The 20,834-nt window shown below is 46.3% G+C and overlaps 1 protein-coding gene and 1 long non-coding RNA gene across 2 annotated transcripts in view; one reads left to right on the top strand and one right to left on the bottom strand.

Moving 5' to 3' along the window:
- MAP6 (microtubule associated protein 6) overlaps window positions 1-20,834 on the bottom strand; it is a 59,905-nt gene that overhangs the window by 27,683 nt on the left and 11,388 nt on the right. The gene's annotated exons all lie outside the window — the stretch shown is intronic.
- LOC310843878 overlaps window positions 7,950-20,834 on the top strand; it is a 165,437-nt gene continuing 152,552 nt past the window's right edge. Inside the window, exon 1 of the long non-coding RNA XR_014563734.1 lies at window positions 7,950-8,165. This is a non-coding gene — a long non-coding RNA (uncharacterized lncRNA). The remainder of the gene's footprint in view (window positions 8,166-20,834) is intronic.

Raw genomic sequence — 20,834 nt, 5'->3', positions numbered from 1 at the left:
TGCTCAGGCTGAAGAAAGCTTTTGAAGCTCCCGAACAAAAGTCCAGGAAGAAGAAGAAGAGTTTGGATTTGGTATCCCACTTTATCACTACCCTAAGGAATCTCAACGGGACTAACAATCTCCTTTCCCTTCCTCCCCCACAACAAACTGTGAGGTGAGTGGGGCTGAGAGACTTCAAAGAAGTGTGACTGGCCCAAGGTCACCCAGCAGCTGCATGTGGAGGAGCGGAGACGCGAACCCAGTTCACCAGATTACAAGTCTACCGCTCTTAACCACTACACCACACTGGCATGTATCTCTGCCAGGGTCCTACTCGAGTGTAGGCTGAACTCCTGACTCCACCAGGATCATCTAGTCCAAACCCCTGCAATGCAGGAAACATTTGTCCAGTGTGAGGCTCGAACCCACAACCGTGAGATTAAGAGTCTTGTGCTCTAACGGACTGAGCTATCCAGGTCATCCAAGCATTGCGGTCTCCAACCACAGAGGCAAGAGCATCACCTTCATAGCTGACAGCCATCGATAGCCCTCACCTCATCCATGAATTTGTCTAATCATCTTTCAAAGCCATGTAGTTTGGCGGCCATCCCTCCTGTGGCAGAGAGTTCCGTAGTTCAACTACGTGATGCTTTTTTTCTCTGTCCCAAATCTTCCAACATTCTGGACGAGATGCATTCGGGATGCCGGACTAGACGGGCCATTGGCCCTGATCCAGCGGGCTCATTTCATCTTCTTGCAGGAAGCCGGAGGCATCGATTGATGTTCCCTTGGTAGCAGAACACTGAACCTTTTAGTGTGAGAGTGGAAGGGAATTCTGAATGGGTTCTTCCTTGAAACCCCTCGAGTCCAGTAGCCCACTTTCCCTACTTCCCTGGCCCTAATGCAAAGATGAGGAGGGGGACTTCCAGGCAGGCGCTGAAAGAGACACGCCACCGAGTGCGCCTTCATTAAAAAGCTCTGCCTCGTGCGCATCACCGAGACAAAAGGCACATGAATAATGTAGCGTGCAGGCGGCAGGAGCTAAGAATGAGTACAAGCCGAATGGAGCTCTACAACTGGTGTGGGGCCCGGCACGCGAGTCGTGTTTCGCTGTACGGTGGTACCTTGGGTTAAGTATTTAATTCTGTTCTTAACCTGAAACTGTTCTTAACCTGAAGCACCACTTTAGCTAATGGGGCCTCCTGCTGCTGCTGCGCCGCCGGAGCACAATTTCTGTTCTCATCCTGAAGCAAAGTTCTTAACTTAAGGTACTATTTCTGGGTTAGCGGAGTCTGTAACCTGAAGCGTATGTAATCTGAAGCATATGTAACCCGAGGTACCACTGTAGTTGTTTTTTTTTTAATTTATTTAATCATTTTTTCAATGCAAACAACAACTGCAAAAGACACATACAACAAAAACGATAATAACAATAATGACACAATTTGACAATTCAGATCTGAATACACTGATATACCTATGACTACACCTTTTAAACAATCTTTTCCCACCTCTCTCTTTCCTCCCCCCACTGTTCGCCTTATCGCTTAAATATTCCTTCAAGATTTCTTCATATTTATCCATTCTTAATTTGCGTCGACATGCCATTCGTTCGTATGTAGCTAATCTGTCCACATTATCAATCCATGTGCTCAATGGAATCTTTTTGTGGCTCTTCCAATTCATCAAAACAAGTTTTTTTGCTTCTAATATGAAAGAGATCGTTTCCGGGGTGCGCACTATCCTGCACTCTCTCTGCAGCTTTCTTATGGCACCTGGAAGCATAGATTTGATCCAAGGTGGGAAGAGTGCGCCCAATTATTCTCTCCGCAGTCATTACAACCCTGGACAGCATTGTTTTTTCCCTGACCGTGCAGCTCCCAAACCACACACAGAGACCATAAGTTAATACAACAGTACAATGGTAAAATGCCATCAACAGGTCCTTTGAGAGATTATATTTCCAGAGGATTCTCAGAAAATATAACCTCTTCATCAGGTCTTTGCTGTTTTCTCCCCAGGCTAGGTCATCTCTCAACTCCATTCGCAGAAACACTGAGACCTGTTCCACGCACTTCCCCACAATAATGAGTGGCTGAATATTCAATTTACATTTCCTAAAGTCCACAATAATCTCTTTCGTTTTCTTTAAGTTAAGGAGTAAGTTGTTTTTCCTGCACCGCTCCCCCAACTGCTCAACTTCCTTCCTATAGGCCGCCTCCCCCTCTCCAGCCGTGGTTAAACCAACCACCGTTGTATCATCTGCAAACTTAATGATCTTATTATTGGGGTATTTGGGGACACATAGTTCCCTGGCTTCTCCAAATGAGTCAGTACAGCATGTAAAGCATGTACAGTGGTACCTCGGGTTACATACGCTTCAGGTTACAGACTCCGCTAACCCAGAAATAGTGCTTCGGGTTAAGAACTTTGATTCAGGATGAGATCAGAAATTGGGCTCCGGCAGCAGCGGGAGGCCCCATTAGCTAAAGTGGTGCTTCAGGTTAAGAACAGTTTCAGGTTAAGTACGGACCTCCGGAACGAATTAAGTACTTAACCCGAGGTACCACTGTAAAGCCATTGCCAAAGCATCCTCTGTAGTAGCCCACACTAGCCCTCTCCTCCATCGTGAATTTGCCCAACCCTCTTTTAAAACCATCTACATTGGTAGCCATCCTTGCCTACTGTGGCAGGGAGTTCCATAGTTTAACTACGTGCTGGACAAAGAAGTACTTTCTTTTATTGGTACTGAACCTTCCAACCTCCTGTTTCTTTGGATGTCCACAAGTTCTAGTGGTTTGAAAGAGGGAGAAATGTTTGCTTCCTCCATTCCATGCATAAATTTACAAACTTCTGTCATGTCCCCTTTCTTTCTTTCTTTCTTTCTTTCTTTCTTTCTTTCCCCAACCTAGTGCCTTCCCCAGCTGTGGCTGATGCGAGCTGTTGTCCAAAAGAGCTGGGTTGGTGAAAGCCACTGTTAGCCCCTGAACACCGGGAGAGGTAAAAAAACTGGCAGCTGTGCCCCCTCAAAAACTCTGGTTGCTATGAAAATCTGAAGCAGCGGTATGTTTGTCAAGTCTCTCCCTGGAAACCAAGGGCGAGAAATGCATCCCAAATAGTTTGGCTCATTCCAGACCACTTAGAAAGCTGGACATTGGCATATGCAGAGTCTAAGATGCTTGGATGACTGAAAAATCCGAAAGCAAGACTTACGGCTGTCTTGCTGAAGGAAAGCAAGCCTGGGGTTCCTGGTCCCAGAATTGGAGATTGTCTGGGACCCTCATCCCTTGATTTCAATCAGAGAAGAAAGATGCGGTGCAGATTTAACCAAGAATAACATACGTTTGATATGTTCCATCTGCAAGATGCTCATTTTCAGCTACGTGAATCTCCACCAAACCAAAAAGTCCAGCCAACTCCACCACAATTGTTCCCTCCAGATTTGCTTTCTCAAACTCCAACTGTCCCCAAGACTCAGAGGTTGGTGCAAAGGCTCCTGGGTTTGGCAGCCGTTTTCGTGTTCCTTCTGCACCATTTTTGCAGTTTCCCCACTGGTTTTGGGCCAGCTTTGCCAGTTTCGTGCCTTTTTCCGGTTTGAACCCATTTAGTTAATTATTTCCTGGCACCACGCATATCGCGAGAGTCCCATGGACTGCAAGAAGATCAAACCTCTCCATTCTGAAGGAAATCAGCCCTGAGTGCTCACTGGAAGGACAGATCCTGAAGCTGAGGCTCCAAGACTTTGGCCACCTCATGAGAAGAGTCCCTGGAAAAGACCCCCCTGATGCTGGGAAAGATGAAGGGCACAAGGAGAAGGGGACGACAGAGGACGAGATGGTTGGACAGTGTTCTCGAAGCTACCAGCATGGGTTTGACCAAACTGCAGGAGGCAGTGGAAGACAGGAGTGCCTGGCGTGCTCTGGTCCAGGGGGTCACGAAGAGTTGGACATGACTAAACAACAACAAAAGCATTCTTTTTTTTTAGGTTTTAGGTTATGCTATGCTTCTAATAGGTTATGTTATATTCTGGATTATGTTATGTTCTAATAGATTATGTCTGAATAGGATGAGAGTGTTGGAGATACGTGCAAATGTGTATGTGAATCCGGTCTTGGGTGTTTGATTTTCGTTGTTGTGTATACTGTGTATATACGGACAATGACAATAAATTTATCTATCTATCTATCTATCTATCTATCTATCTATCTATCTATCTATATCTATCATCTATATCTATCTATCTATCTATCTATCTATCTATCTATCTATCTATTCTCATTTAGGAAGGCCTATCCAACTATGCTGCCATGTCTTTTAATGATTTTTAGCTAATTGCAGATTCTTTTCGAATGTCTTAAGTTAGTTGTTTGTAAGTGGGTTGTTTTAAGCCAATAATTTCATTGTTTCATCCTTTCTGTCTTGCACAAAAAGTGGTGGCCCCTCTCAGCTCTCACCTGGGAGCTTTCCCTCCTTCTCCCAGTCTCTCACCCTGGGGGAGGGGGTCTTCCCTTCCCTGCCTCTCAGGGTCCTTATACCACCTTCATGTGTATGTAATCCTTGGACCCCAATAACAGGCCAGAGCAGAGAACACCAAAGGAAAACAAAAGAAAAGAGAAAGAAGAAAGGAGATAAACAGAAGGAAGGAAGGAAGGAAGGAAGGAAGGAAGGAAGGAAGGAAGGACTTTTCCTTTTCCATCTGTCAGTTAAATAAAAGAAATTATTCAATACATTCCCTCTAGGATGACATTCAGCTATTCTACTTTCTGTTAAGCAATATTTCCCCAATCTTCAGACCCAAATGTCTGAAATTGTTTTTAACGGATAATTCCATTGTTCTATTCTTTTTGTCAATGGGTGGTATATAATTTTTTTTCTTCCAATAATTTTTTAAAATTTTCTTTACATTACCTATTCTTTCATACCATATATTTATCAATATATAAACCTTTTTGCCCTGCTGAGCTTGTGACCTCCCTCCATCCCTTCAGTTGGTATCCCTTATCAAATTCTTTTCGCGTATTTTATCATCACATCTTATCTATTTTACATTGTAGGAATTACTTCAGTCCTGCTAGTATTTTAAAGTTTTTACAGCTGTCCTTTAAATATTCAATAAATTTACTCCAATTGTCCTGAAATCTCTGCATGGTATATAATTTTTAATGAAACAAATTGCTATGAGCACGCTTTCTGAACTTATCCTGGTGGCAGGAGCTGGGATGTGATGCAAAATCTGATCTCTTTGAAAAGAAAAGAAAAAATAATGTACATGCACAGACTAGGCTTCGCTGCAGCAGTGTCTCAGGAAAGCAAACTAGGAACTCTCTGTCATTTTAACACCACAAACGGATGACCTCTTTTGCAAAAAATAAAAAATAAATCCCGGAGCCCAGTTTCTCAGACTACTAATTTAGCCCTGCTTCTCCCCATGTCAAGAATCTCTGCAATCATCAGGGCCGCTCCCAAAGGTCTCAGGGGAGTCTGCAAGGGCGGCTGAGAGCCTCGAAGCAGATGGCGAGATTGAGACTCATCTTTTCTTTGTTTAATTAGCCATCCACTATAAAAGGACTCAGCGACTGAAGTGGAGGCAGAAGTTGACAGGCTGTGTCACAGGTGGTGTTTGTGGGAAAGCCATCATTAAAAGAGAGGGAGGGGAAAAAATCAGTGTCAACCACCACATTCTAGATAATGTGCAACGAAGCTTCGCAGACACTCTGCTTAAAATTTAATGCGTGCCAAGGTTTAGTCCTTGCGGCTTAGTCCAAACTAACACTCCCTTTATTTCTGTTTGATCCTCTCCCATCCCAGAGGGAGAAACAGCCTTTGCATGTCTCCTGTATATGCACAAGTCCTTATCAGTTTCCCCGTTCATAACACTAAGAGGGGCATCCAATACACTCGACACTGTTAGGAGGCACAGCAAAAGTTTCCCATCTTTGCTCCACCTGAATGTGCCCCACAGCTCTGCTCTGGAGGAATAGGAGAATCCCCAGAACAGATTTAGGGGATGGAGATGGGGAGAACACGCAAGACGAACAGTCATTAAACAGACTGGGAGTCATTCTGGACTCACAGCTGTCCATGGAGGCGCAGGTCAATTCTGTGTCCAGGGCAGCTGTGTACCAGCTCCATCTGGTACGCAGGATGAGACCCTCCCTGCCCACAGACTCTCTCACCAGACTGGTGCATGCTCTTGTTATCTCTCACTTGGACTACTGCAATGCACTCTATGTGGGGCTACCTTTGAAGGTGACCCGGAAACTACAACTAATCCAGAATGCGGCAGCCAGACTGGTGACTGAGAGTGGCCGCCAAGACCACATAACACCGGTCTTGAAAGACCTACATTGGCTCTCAGTACGTTTCTGAGCACAATTCAAAGTGTTGGTGCTGACCTTTAAAGCCCTAAATGGCCTCGGCCCAGTATACCTGAAGGAGCATCTCCACCCCCATCGTTCTGCCCGGACAGTGAGGTCCAGCTCCGAGGGTCTTCTGGCGGTCCCCTCCCTGCGAGAAGTGAGGTTACAGGGAACCAGGCAGAGGGCCTTTTCGGTGGCGGCGCCCTCCCTGTGGAATGCCCTCCCATCAGATGTCAAGGAAATAAACAACTATTGGACTTTTAGAAGACATCTGAAGGCAGCCCTGTTTAGGGAAGCTTTTAATGTGTGATGCTTTATAGTTTTTTTAATATTCTGTTGGGAGTCACCCAGAGTGGCTGGAGAAACCCAGCCAGATGGGCGGGGTATAAATAATAAATTACTATGATGATGATGATGATGATTGCTTTCTCCTGCTCTGGAGAGTAGGAACCAAAGCAACAGCTTCAAGCTACCAGAAAGGAGATTCTGACTAAACATCAGGAATAACCTTCTGAGAGCGAGAACAGTTTGACATTGGACTCCCTTGGAAGGTGGAATGGACTTTTGTTGGATGGCCATCTATCAAGAATGATCTAGTTGAGGGTTGGACTAGATGACCCCTGGGTCCCCCCCAACTCTACAATTCTGTGATTCTATGGCAGCTCCCTGTGTTATCAATATGATTCCTAATCTGGGGAAGAGGCTCAGTGGCAGAACAACTGCCTTGTATGCAGGAATTCCCAGGTTTGAGCCCCAGGATCTACAGATATAACTTGGAATCCCTAAAGAGCTGCTGGCAGTCAGTGTTGACAACACTGATCTAGATGGACTAGTGGCCTAATTCACTGTAAGACAGCTAGCCTAGGTTCCTATGAATTGCAGTGCAAGAAAGGAAGAAACACCCGTAGCTTAAACCAGAAGTGACTAGCCCTTTCTTCGGCCCAAGAGCTGCATTCCTCCTTGGCCAAACATTCCTGCCATAAACATCCCCTGATGAAAGGGGAATACTTGGAGTTAGCGGTCGTCACCACATCTTGTGGCAGATAGTTCCACAGGTACGCAGGAATCTCCCCATTGCCGTCTACTGCAGGAGAGGACCAGTCCAAGATATGCTTGTGGTTGAAGCAAAGGAGAAGATGTTCCCATCATTCAACTCAGAGAAGTTGACTGGTGGCGGAATGCTATTTCAGCACCGGACAGCACCCTCCTGAAGGAGGTAGACAAAAGCAGGTAACAGGGAGAAGACGCAACGACCCGTTTCTACGTCCCACCACCCTCACAGGCATGGTTGATGGGAATGCAGGAGAGGGTCTTCTCTGTGGTGGCAACCTCCAGGCAACTTCCGAACTCCCTCTCTGGAGAAGTTTCTCCTTTCTGCCCTTCTGCCGGCACGTGAAGACCTTTGTTCCAACTGGCTTTAGGGAACTGATTGCCTTCCATGAAAGAGATGGTTCTATCCCACTTTCATTGCAATTATTTGTATGGTTTTAATAGATTAGATAAAAAGGTAAAGGACCCCTGACAGTTAAGTCCAGACTCTGGGGTTGCGGCGCTCATCTCATTTTTTACAGGCTGAGGGAGCTGGCGTTTGTCCGAAGACAGTTTTTCCGGGTCATGTGGCCAGCACAACTAAGCCGCTTCTGGCGAACCAGAGCAGCACACAGAAGCACCGTTTACCTTCCCACCAGAGTGGTACCTATTTATCTACTTGCACTTTTTTGGCGTGCTTTCGAACTGCTAGGTTGGCAGGAGCAGGGACCGAGCAACAGGAGCTCACCCCATCGCGGGGATTCGAACCGCCGACCTTCTGATCAGTAATCCCAAGAGGTTCAGTGATTTAGACCACAGAACCACCCGCATCCCAATAGATTAGATAGATGGTTTTAATTCTATCAGTTGTTTTTCAATTATTATTTTTTCTATGTTTCTAGCGGTTCTTGTTTTTATCTGTATGCTGCCCCTGTCGGGGAAGAAGGCGGGGGATAAAATTAATAATAACCAGTGCTATTTTTCTAGGGAAAGGGGTGCCATAATTCACCATGAACACCTCCCTCGTTCTTTTAGAATGGCAATGGCGCCCACCTAAGTGGTGACAGAACTGAGTTCCAACTGAAAAAATTAATAATAATAATGATAATAATAATAACAGCCCCCAAAACTCCCAACACCTTGCTGTCCCTGCTTGAGGCAGTTGTCTCATTTTATTTTATTTTATTTATTTTATTTTATTTTATTTGCTAGCCCTGGAGAATGAGTGTAAGAGAAAAAGGGGGCATTGGCCTAAAGGTAAAGGTAAAGGGACCCCTGACCATTAGGTCCAGTCGTGGCCGACTCCGGGGTTGCTCATCTTGCTTTATTGGCCGAGGAAGCTGGTGTACAGCTTCTGGGTCATGTGGCTAGCATGACTAAGCCGCTTCTGGCGAACCAGAGCAGCACACGGAAACGCCGTTTACCTCCCCGCCGGAGTGGTACCTATTTATCTACTTGCACTTTGACGTGCTTTCAAACTGCTAGGTTGGAAGGAGCAGGGACCAAGCAACGGGAGCTCACCCCGTCGCGGGGATTCAAATCATCGACCTTCTGATCGGCAAGTCCTAGGCTCTGTGGTTTAACCCACAGCGCCACCCACGTCCCTGGGCATTGGCCTACAAATGTTCTAAACTGAAAACAAAATAAAGGAAATAAATTTGCAAGAGTTCGAACGAAGGCAAACCTCTTGGACAGTTGGAGGGTGGTTGAGCATATGCTTTGAATGCAGAAGGTTCCAGGTAGGACTAGGAATGTCCCCTGCCCAAAAGCCTCCAGAGAGCTGCTGCCAGTCAGTGCAGACACTATTGGGCTAGATGGACTAATGTTCTGATTCCGTATAAGACAGCTTCATGTGTTCTTATTGCACTGGGTGGTAAAACACCCTGTGTCAGCTCACTTCTGCATGGTGGTCTGCAGCTGATGTGGTCTGCCATGGAGGTGCTGGAAGAAGCAAAGATCACCCGTGTTGAAGCAATGATTCTTCAACATCAACTTTGTTGGACTGGTCATGCTGTGCAGATGCCTGATGATCGTCTTTCAAAGCAACTACAGTGGTACCTCGGGTTACAGACGCTTCAGGTTACATACGCTTCAGGTTACAGACTCCGCTAACCCAGAAATAGTGCTTCAGGTTAAGAACTTTGCTTCAGGGTGAGAAAAGAAATTGTGCTCCGGTGGTGTGGCAGCAGCGGGAGGCCCCATTAGCTAAAGTGGTGCCTCAGGTTAAGAACAGTTTCAGGTTAAGAACGGACCTATGGAACGAGTTAAGTTCTTAACCCGAGGTACCACTGTATTATTATTTCATGTTATAGGAAGTTTCTAGAAACTAGATTATGAGTCTTTGTAAATTGTGTTTCTAAAGGAACTTTTGTTATTGCCGAATGCCAATGTGTTTGCATTATTAAGTTTGTTATAAATAAAAAATCATTTAAAGGCAGAGCTTAATAATTATTTCACTATACTTCTTCTTAATTGTATTTCACTATTAATATACTTCTTAATTGTATTTCAGTTCAACAATTACTTTGATAAAATACATCTTTTGTGATGTGCAAATGGCTTGAGATACCTATTAGGTTCATAAATTGCCATATAGCATATATTCAACACAAAAAAAACAGTGACAGTTTGTTGTTGACAAAGGACAGCTGCACATATAAAGGGCCCCATTACCTTCAGCAGCTTACGGCCTCATCAAACCTCAGTCCGGCCCTGAGGGGAGGACCGATTACTCAATGGCAGAGGACATGCTTTGCATGCAGATATTCTCATCTTCCATCCTCCGGAACGAATTAAGTTCTTAACCCGAGGTATCACTGTACTCTATTTGTAACTTAAAAATGGAAAGCGTAATGCTGGTGGTCAACAAAAGAGGTTTCAAGACACTCTTAAGGCAAATCTAAATGTAGCATCAACACTGACAACTGGGAATCACTGGTCTGTGAGCACTCCAATTGGAGAACAGCCTTTACCAAAGGTTTCATGGGCTTTGAAGACACTCGAACTCAGGACGCAAGGGAGAAACGTGCTAAGAGGAAGGCACACTTGGCAAACCCTCGCCATGATCAACTCCCACCCGAAAACCTGTGTCCCCACTGTGGAAGGACATGTGGATCCAGAATTGGCCTCCACAGTCCCTTACGGGCTCACTGCGAAGACCGTGTTCATGGAAGACAATCTTACTCGGCTACGAGGGATCGCCACAGAGGAAGAAGCTGAAGTCAGCAGATAACCTGCTGAGTTACTCCCATAATATTTATTGATGTGGGGAGGAGTGGAGCAAGCGAGAGACAGAGAGAAAAGCAGTGCAAATTATGGATCAAGAAAAGCCATCAGGATAATTTGAATCCTTATGGACCTTCCATCCATCACCAGGCACTTTCTATTACAATTATAATTTGCTAGATGCTGCTCCGAACCTCCAGGGAGCATGGGAAAAGATGCAAGGGATCTCAAGGTCAAGGCCGACAGGAAATCAACCAGACAGCCTGTTAAAAGGGGAGGGCTCCTTCATCACCAGGTTGCACTCATCCAAGGATAACAAGGGTGCCAACCAGAGTGAGCTTAGTCCAACCTAGCTCACATGTAATCTGATAGACTGTGTGGGAAGCACCTAGAGATAAAAGGAGAGATTAATATAAGAACAATCGGGATTCCTGGTGCATGCCAAGGCGCTCTGGGCTTATTCCTTTAACTTCAGTGGTTCTAAGGTTGGCATTTCAGGCTACCCAATTTTTGTGCGTGAAGTTGCAGCCGTGTAGGAATAAATTTGGCACGGCGACTCTGCAGCCTCTCAGATCCTGATTATCTTCTTCCAAAGCAACTACTCTATTCTAAACTTAAAAATGGAAAGCATAATGCTGGTGGTCAACAAAAGAGGTTTAAAGACCCTCACAAGGCAAATTTTTAAAAAAGTACCGTATTTTCCGGCGTATAAGACGACTGGGCGAATAAGACGACACCCCAACTTTTCCAGTTAAAATATAGAGTTTGGGATATTCTCGCCGTATAAGACTACCCCTCTTCCAACGCACACCAAATAAAAATTTAAAAGACCAGTCTCCAGTCCGGCTTGGAAATCCGCTCCACTTCCCAGTGGCCAGGGGCTTCTGGGGCCAATTTTCAAGCATATTTCTGCTTCATCTAGGGAGCTTGATGTCCTCTGATTTAATTTGCTATCGTTTTATCCTTTGGTGGGGAGTTGCTGCAGGAGCTGCTGCTGTAGCCGGCGTATAAAACGACCCCCGACTTTTGAGAAGATTTTCCTGGGTTAAAAAGTAGTCTTATATGCCAGAAAATGCAGTAGTATAAACACCAACAATTGGGAAACACTGGCCTGCGAGCGCTCCAGTTGGAGAACAGCCTTTACCAAAGGTGTCGTGGGCTTTGAAGACACTCGAACTCAGGACAAAAGGGAGAAACGTGCTAAAAGGAAGGCATGCTTGGCAAACCCTCACCGTGATCAACTCCTGCCTGGAAACCTATGTCCCCACTGTAGAAGGACGTGTGGATCCAGAACTGGCCTCCGCAATCACTTACAGACTCACTGTTAAAACCGTGTTTATGGAAGGCAATTTTTCTCGGCTACGAGTGATCACCAAAGAAGATGAAGCTAGGTTACAACTCATCTTCTTCCTGGGCAATGGCATTGGTGGGTGGGGTCAGGTGACGAGAGTCAGAGTCCATCTGAGGGACCACAGGTCCACCTGGAGCAAATGAATGAGAGAGTTAAGCTGCAAGCATCCTTGGACATAGTTCAGTTGGTTAGAGCAGTGTTTCCCAACCTTTGGTCTCGGGCAGCTTTTGGACCACAATTCCCATCATCCCTGGCCACTGGTCTTCCTAGCTAGAGGTGATGGGAATTGTAGTCCCAAAACAGCTGTAAACCCAAGGTTGGGAAACACTGGGTTAGAGGATGGTGCTGATAATGCCAAGGTTGCAGGTTTGATCCCTGTATGGGACAGAAGCATATTCCTGCAATGTAGGGAGTTGGACACAACAATCCACAGGGTCCCTTCCAGATCTACAAATCTATGATTCTGTGATAAGAACTTTGTATTGGGGGTTATGTTGTGAGGACCTTGCCATAGCGCAAAAAAGCGCCAAATCTAAAGCTCTTACTGCTCCCGAGAGTCTGGACCATGGGTAGGCAACTTAAGGCCCGTGGGCCGGATGCGGCCCAATCATTTTCTAAATCCGGCCCACAGACGGTCCAGGAATCAGCGTGTTTTTACATGAGTAGAATGTGCCCTTTTATTTAAAATACATCTCTGGGTTATTTGTAGGGCCTGCCTGGTGTTTTCACATGAGTAGAATGTGTGCTTTTATTTAAAATGCATCTTTGGGTTATTTTGAATTGAAATTGAAATACTTTATTGTCACTTGTACAACTTGTATACAGTGAGATTACACAAGCACCCCCCACTCAGCTCTCTTAGTCTTAATTCCCCTCGTTTACTGACGCACACCCACCAAACCCGAAAGTCAGTTGCCCTGTTGTTATCTTTTCATTCAGCAGCCTAACAGCCCACGGATAGAAGCTGTTCTTTACCCTGTTGGTGTGACTAATCATGCTTCTATATCTTCTGCCCGAGGGCAGGAGATCAAGAAAGTGCCAGCCAGGGTGTGAATCATTCCTGAGAATTTTCCTCACTCTCCTGGGGCAACATTCTTCCGCTATTTCATCCAGCGGATTCACGGGACAGCCCATAATATCGTGTGCTGTATTCACCACCCTCTGGAGGCACTTCCTATCAGTTGATGTCAAACCAGCGTACCACACCGTGATGCAGTATGAAGGGACACTTTCTATTGTGGACCAGTAGAAGGCGATCATCAAATGTTGATTGACATCGTTCTTCTGCAATACTCTAAGAAGATGGAGTCTCTGTTGGGCTTTCTTAACCCCCTGGGTTGTATTTATTTTCCAAGTAAAGTCTTCACTGAGATAAACACCTAGGAATTTAAAGGAAGAGACTCTCTCCACACAGCCCTCCCTGATGTACAGCGGGGCTAATTCTCCTCTCTTCCTCCAAAAGTCCAACACCATCTCCTTTGTCTTGCTGATATGAAGGTGCAAGTTGTTCCCTAGGCACCATGGAGATATTTTTTTGACCTCTCCTCTATACGCTGATTCGTCTCCACCTGTTATTAAACCCATTATGGTGGTGTCATCTGCAACATAGGAATTTGTTCATTCCCCCCCCCCCAAAAAAAATATAGTCTGGCCCACCACATGGTCTGTGGGACGGTGGACCGGCCCATGGCTGAAAAAGGTTGCTGACCCCTGGTCTGGACAGCTCTTCTCTAAAACATTGCAATGTCCTCTTGCAAGACTCTAGATATGAGCTACAGTTTGCAGGCAGGAATTTTGCAAAAGTTTGCATGTTGACTACACAGATTTGCCATGATCTGAGCAGCTCCTGGAAAGCTCACATGACGTCCTTTTGGAGGTCTTTGTTGCCAGATTTAAGAAAATGCAGGCTTCATGGGATGGGGAAGGCAATAGGTAGTAGCATTCAATAAGGCCATATTCAAAATACAAGAACGCAACAAGCCTGGAAACACTGGGCCATGTGACTAGCCCATTCACAAGAATGAGTTTCACAGGTCTGGGAAAAGCAGGGTGTGCCAAACTCATTCACAAAAGTGAGTGCCAGCAAGTGACTGGTTTTAGTGAGAGTTTGTGAAGCAGCTGTGATCTGCAAGTAACAGGACCTGAGATTTGGCCTGATTTGGCATTCAATAAGCTTTTAATTAAGGGACGCAGGTGGCGCTGTGGGTTAAAGCCTCAGTGCCTAGGACTTGCTGATCGAAAGGTCGGCGGTTCGAATCCCTGCGGCGGGGTGCGCTCCCGCTGCTCGGTCCCAGCGCCTGCCAACCTAGCAGTTTGAAAGCACCTCCGGGTGCAAGTAGATAAATAGGGACCGCTTACCAGCGGGAAGGTAAACGGCGTTTCCGTGTGCAGCTCTGGCTCGCCAGATGCAGCTTTGTCACGCTGGCCACGTGACCCGGAAGTGTCTCCGGACAGCGCTGGCCCCTGGCCTCTTAAGTGAGATGGGCGCACAACCCCAGAGTCTGTCAAGACTGGCCCGTACGGGCAGGGGTACCTTTACCTTTACCTTTAAGCTTTTAATTACACCCACTCCTTAGGAGTGTATGTTTATTTGTTTGCATGTTCTGCAAGCCTCTGAAAAGTAATTTTCACCCCCGCACACTGCACCAAAACTATTATTCATCCTTCCTCCTCCATGCCTGAGATCTTACTCTGCTTGCGGATTTGTTAATGGGAAAGAACCCGAAGGAAAATGACGGAGGGTTCAAGTAGCAGCTATCTTGGTGAACAGCTGTGAGCATGAGTGGTGAGGGCCGACAAAAAGAGCCTAGAGATTGTAGCCAGCGGCGGCTGGTCACCGCTGTGATTGGGAGAGCAGAAGGCAAGGAGCTTCCAAGATGTTCAAGGGTCTGGAAACCAAGCCTGATGAGGAATGGTTGAAGGAGCCGAGCATGTTTAGCCTGGGGAAGAGGAAACGGACAGAAGACGTGACAGCCATCCTCAAATATCTCAAGGGCTGTCCCATGGAAGGAGGAGCAAGCTTGTTTTCTCCTGCTCTGGAGGGTAGGACTCGAACTTGTCGGTTTGCAAGCCCCCTCCATAGAGGCTGGCCCCTCTCCCTGTCCTCGGAGCTTGCTTACCGGTAACCTCCTCTGGCTGATATCTCGGACAGACCAGGGAGATTTTGATAGGCGACATTTCCCCAAGCGTGGGTAAAATGCACAACCCCTCCCTCCTGCTTCCGCAGGGGAAAGAAAGTAAGTCAGAAATCTATTTACCTGATGTTTATTTCTGACATTACAGCACTATAAGCGCATCATGTAGTGTCAACAATCTGGCTGTCTGCAGCGGTGATGTTTCCATATACTGACAAAACCCACGGCTTCGAGTTACAAGAAAAGAGATTTTGACTCAACATCAGGAATATAGCTTTCTGACGGTAAGAGCTGTTTGATCGTGGAACAAACTCCCAAGAGAGGTTGTGGGTTCTCCTTCCTTGGAGGTTTTTAAGCAGAGGTTGGATGGCCATCAGTCATGGATGCTCTAGTTGACGTTCCTGCATTGCAGGGGTTGGGCTAGATGACCCTGGGACCCCCTTCCAACTCTGCAGTTCCATAATTCTATAAGCCGAGCCAGAGCCAATGACTGGCAGAGGCAACTAATTCTAGCGTTGTCCCCATCCTCTTCCTTCTATAAAGGCTAAGGTGAGCCTATGGAGGAGGAAGCTGATGGGCAGGTAGGAGGAAGGCAGGCAGGCAGGCAAAGACTGGCGAGCGAAGAACGAGGTTAGTGGGTCAGAGCTGCATTTGCCCCAATGGACCACCCCCTCCCCGGGGCCACTGAGATGCAAGGAGGAGGTCTCAGCACTGGGAACCCCAATGACTGGAAAGTTTAAAAAATAATAATCAGAGGGAGAAGTCACTGTTTTTCAAACAGCTCACTGGAGATTGAGCATGTTCAGTAGCCAAGGAACAACAGCAACAACAAATTAATTAAATTTGTATACTGCCCTATACCTGCAGGTTTGAGGGCCATTACAACATAAAGCCACAATATAAAAACACAAAATACATAATAAAAACGAAAATGAAAACGAAACGAAAATGAAAACAAGCCCTTCGGATATATCTGCTGCAAAAGAAAGCTACAGAAAGGCAGGAAGTGGAATGGTAAGGAATGGAATATGTTCGTTCTGTATCTGTTGCATAAATGATGTTTAGAGAGGAATGTGGCAGGAGGTGTTTTGGGGTCCTTAGGACTGGAGGTAGGAAAGGATTCAGAGCCTCCATTTCAGGGGGCTGGACTAGATGACTCAGGGCGTTGGCAGGAGGAACCCTCTCCGGCAGCTGGGGCAGGGTGAACCGCCCTATGGCGCACGCGTGATGTCCGTACAGTGCGCGCATGTGCGGCATCCCTTGCACTGTGTGCACGCGCGGCAGCCCATACGGACGCTATGCGAGCGGCGCCCATACTAACTGCGCGCGCCCTCGGCCGCTCTACAGCTAGGGAGAGGCAGGGGCCATCTTGTCATTCACACACACACACGCCCCAGAGTAGCACCTGGGCCAGCCCGCCCCCTCTGCCCCCCACTTTGTACGCTCCTGTCTCAGGGTCCCTACCAACTCTGCAGTTCTATGATTCTACCTGAAAAGGGTCCTCTGAATCCATTCATTATCTTTTCTAGCTATATATTATGTTATTGAATTGAAATACTTTATTGTTCACTTGTACAACTTGTATACAGTGAGATTACATGAGCACCCCCCACTCAGCTCTCTTAGTCTTAATTCCCCTCGTTTACTGATGCACACAGACCAAACCCGAAAGTCAGTTGCCCTGTTGTTATCTTTTCATTCAGCAGCCTAACAGCCCATGGATAGAAGCTGTTCTTTACCCTGTTGGTGCGACTAATCCTGCTTCTATATTTTCTTCCTGAGGGCAGGAGATCAAGAAAGTGCCGGCCAGGGTGTGAATCACCCCTGAGAATTTTCCTCACTCTCCTGAGGCAACGTTCTTCCACTATTTCATCCAGCGGATTCACGGGATAGCCCATAATATCTTGTGCTGTATTCACCACCCTCTGTAGGCGCTTCCTATCCACTGATGTCAAACCAGCGTCCCACACCGTGATGCAGTAGGAAGGGACACTTTCTATTGTGGACCAGTAGGAGGAGATCATCAAATGTTGATTGACATCGTTCTTCTGCAATACTCTGAGAAGATGGAGTCTCTGTTGGGCTTTCTTAACCACCTGGGTTGTATTGATTTTCCAAGTAAGGTCTTTACTGAGATAAACTCCTAGGAATTTAAAGGAAGAGACTCTCTCGACACAGCCCTCCCCGATGTACAGCGGGGCTAGTTCTCCTCTCTTCCTCTGAAAGTCCAACACCATCTCCTTTTCTAGCTATATATTATGTTATACTTACATTAACAACGCAGAGGTTGGACGCTTCAAAAGCTGTGCTTGACATTCTCTCATTTGGCTTGTAGCCAAGCGAGGGGCTCAATCCATTTCCCCTCTCCCTTTCTGAGCTACTCTGCTGACCTCTGCACACCTGAGCCCAGAGTTCTTGCCAGCAAAGCACTTTAGGGGAGGGGAGCGTCTGTGATATAATGCAAGCCTGCACACATCCTTTTCTTCTTCCCCAACTGCATCACATCGCAGTAACTGCAGCAGACAAGTAATTACCTGGCAATAAATTTGCGGTGCACAGATGGGGGTGGGCTCAGCAAGTTCCCCCACCCTACACACACACACACACACACACACACACACGGCAGGATTGAGGTTTGATGAGGCCCGAAGCTACTGAAGGTAATGGGGCCCTTTATATGTCTAGCTGTCCTTGTCAACAACAAATGGTGGCTGTTTTTTGTGTTGAATATATGCTCTATGGTAGTTTATGGACCTAACAGGCATCTCAAGCCATTTGTGCAAAACAAAATATGTATTTTATCAAAGTAATTGTTGAACTGAAATGAAATGAAGAAGTATATTAACAGTGAAATACAATTAAGAAGAAGTACTGTATTTTCTGGCGTATAAGACTACTTTTTAACCCAGGAAAATCTTCTCAAAAGTCAGGGGTCGTTTTATATGCCGACTACAGCAGCAGATCCTGCAGCAACTCCCCACCAAAGGATAAAACGACAGCAAATTAAATCAGAGGACACCATGCTCTCTAGATGAAGCAGAAATATGCTTGAAAATTGGCCCCAGAAGCCCCTGGCCACTGGGAAGTGGAGCAGATTTCCGAGCTGGACTGGAGACTGGTCTTTTAAATTTTTATTTGGTGTGCATTGGAAGAGGGGTAGTCTTATACGACGAGTATATCCCAGACTCTACATTTTAACTGGAAAAGTTGGGTGGTTGTCTTATAGGCCCAGTCGTCTTATACACTGGAAAATATGGTATATTAATGGTAAAATAAATATTAAGCTCTAACTTAAAATGATGTAGGGATGTGGGTGGCGCTGTGGTCTAAACCACTGAGCCTTTTGGGTTTACCGATCAGAAAGTCGCCTCATCATTTGAACCCAGCACAACCCTAATTATTTACACACACATGGTTGCTTGGCATCCAAACCACTGAGCCTCTGGGGCTTGCCGATCGGAAGGTCGACAGTTCGAATCCCCGTGATGGGGTGAGCTCCCGTTGCTTGGTCCCAGCTCCTGCCAACATAGCAGTTCGAAAGTACGCAAAAAAAGTGCAAGTACAGTGGTACGTCGGGTTAAGTACTTAATTCGTTCCGGAGGTCCGTTCTTAACCTGAAACTGTTCTTAACCTGAAGCACTACTTTAGCTAATGGGGCCTCCTGCTGCCGCCACGCCTCCACAGTATGATTTCTGTTCTCATCCTGAAGCAAAGTTCTTAACCTGAAGCACTATTTCTGGGTGAGCAGAGTCTGTAACCTGAAGCGTATGTAACCTGAGGTACCACTGTAGATAAATAGGTACCTTTCCGGCAGGAAGGTAAATGGCGTTTCCGTGTGCTGCTCTGGTTTCGCCAGAAGCGGCTTAGTCATGCTGGCCACATGACCCGGAAAAACTGTCTGAGGACAAACATCACCTCTCTCGGCCAGTAAAGCAAGATGAGCGCTGCAACCCCAGAGTAGTTCATAACTGGACTTAACTGTCAGGGATCCTTTACCTTTTTAAAAAAAAAAAAAAAATGATGTAGGTTTTATTTTCTTTGTTTTTCATCTTATATTTTGGAAATGTACACCCAGTTGTTTTTTTCCTTTAAATTTTTTTGGGCCCCTAAGAGAGTGGGGCCCTAAGCTACAGCTTGTTTAGCTTATATATAAATCCTGCACTGTGTGGCCGCCAAGACCACAAAACATTTGGCTCCCAAAACATTTCCGAGTATAATTCAAAGTGTTGGTGCTGACCTTGAAAGCCCTAAACAGCCTGGGGCCAGTATATCTGAAGGAGCATCTCCACCCCCATCGTTCAGCCTGGACACTGAGGTCCAGCTCCGAGGGTCTTCTGGCTGTTCCCTCACTGAGAGAAGCCAAGTTACCGGGAACCAGGCAGAGGGCCTTCTCAGTAGTGGCACCCACCCTGTGGAACGCCCTCCCACCAGATGTCAAGGAAATAAACAGCTATCTGACTTTTAGAAGGCATCTGAAGGCATCCCTGTTTAGGTAAGTTTTTAATGTCTAATGTTTTATTGTGTTTTTAATATTCTATTGGGAGCTGCCCAGAGTGGCTGGGGAAACCCAGCCAGATGGGTGGGATATAAATGATTATTATTATTATTAAGCATATGCAAGAAGAGTTTTGTGCACTGGCCACAGTGGTGAGGGAGAGAAGAGGCAAACCTTGTCAAAGATTTAGCAGGAGCATTAAGCTTTAAGCATGGGCTATAATTGTTGTATGTCTAAAAGCTCTTCTGTTGGCTTGTGCTCATTGATGTCCAGCAAAGCTCAGCTGTCAGGATATCAGGCGGGTACTTGGATCCTCAAAATAGTATCCGAAGAAGAGCTAAGATGTTTATCCAGCGATTAGCCGGACAATGCTATTATTAATGAAAGTGAGCAGGACTTGGGTATTATTCATCAAGCAGCAGGGATTTCGAAAACCAGGCAGCTGCAAAGGTTGCAGTGTGGACCAAAAACGAACATTCTACTCTTTTAATCAGCATGACATCTAAAGAGCCTTAACGAAACCAACTAGAAAATGCAGGTTCAAATCTCTCGCTATCTGTGAAGCACCTTTTCCAATACTGAGGCACACTCTTTCCCCCCCTGAATTAAAACAGGAGTGCACCTGAGTGTGTAAAGGTGAGGAGTCCAACTCCATTCTCTCTGTGTGAGTTGCCGATCTGGGTGTGCCTCTTCAGAAAGCCCACAGGAAGAACTGACACAGATATACAGTGGAAAACTTTTTTTAAAGGGAAGCTAATTCTGCTACGGGACGCAGGTGGCGCTGTGGGTTAAGCCACAGAGCCTAGGACTTGCTGATCAGAAGGTCGGCGGTTCGAATCCCTGTGATGGGGTGAGCTCCCGTTGCTCAGTCCCTGCTCCTGCCAACCTAGCAGTTCGAAAGCACATCAGTGCAAGTAGATAAATAGGTATAGCTGCGGCGGGAAGGTAAACAGCGTTTTCGTGCACTGCTCTGGTTCACCAGCAGCAGCTTAGTTATGCTGGCCACATGACCCAGAAGCTGTACGCCAGCTCCCTCGGCCAATAAAGCGAGATGAGCATCGCAACCCCAGAGTCGGCCATGACTGGACCTAATGGTCAGGGGTCCCTTTACCTTAATTCTGCTACGAGACACAGGTGGCACTGTGGGTTAAACCACAGAACCTAGGACTTGCTGATCATAAGGTGGGTGGTTCGAATCCCCGCAACGGGGTGAGTTCCCGTTGCTCAGTCCCTGCTCCTGCCAACCTAGCAGTTCGAAAGCA

Source organism: Podarcis gaigeae (assembly GCF_964106915.1).
Source record: "Podarcis gaigeae genome assembly, chromosome: 4".
Taxonomy (NCBI): Eukaryota; Metazoa; Chordata; class Lepidosauria; order Squamata; family Lacertidae; genus Podarcis; species Podarcis gaigeae.
Note: the sequence above shows the minus strand (reverse complement) of the source record. Positions and strands in the feature narration are given on the sequence as shown.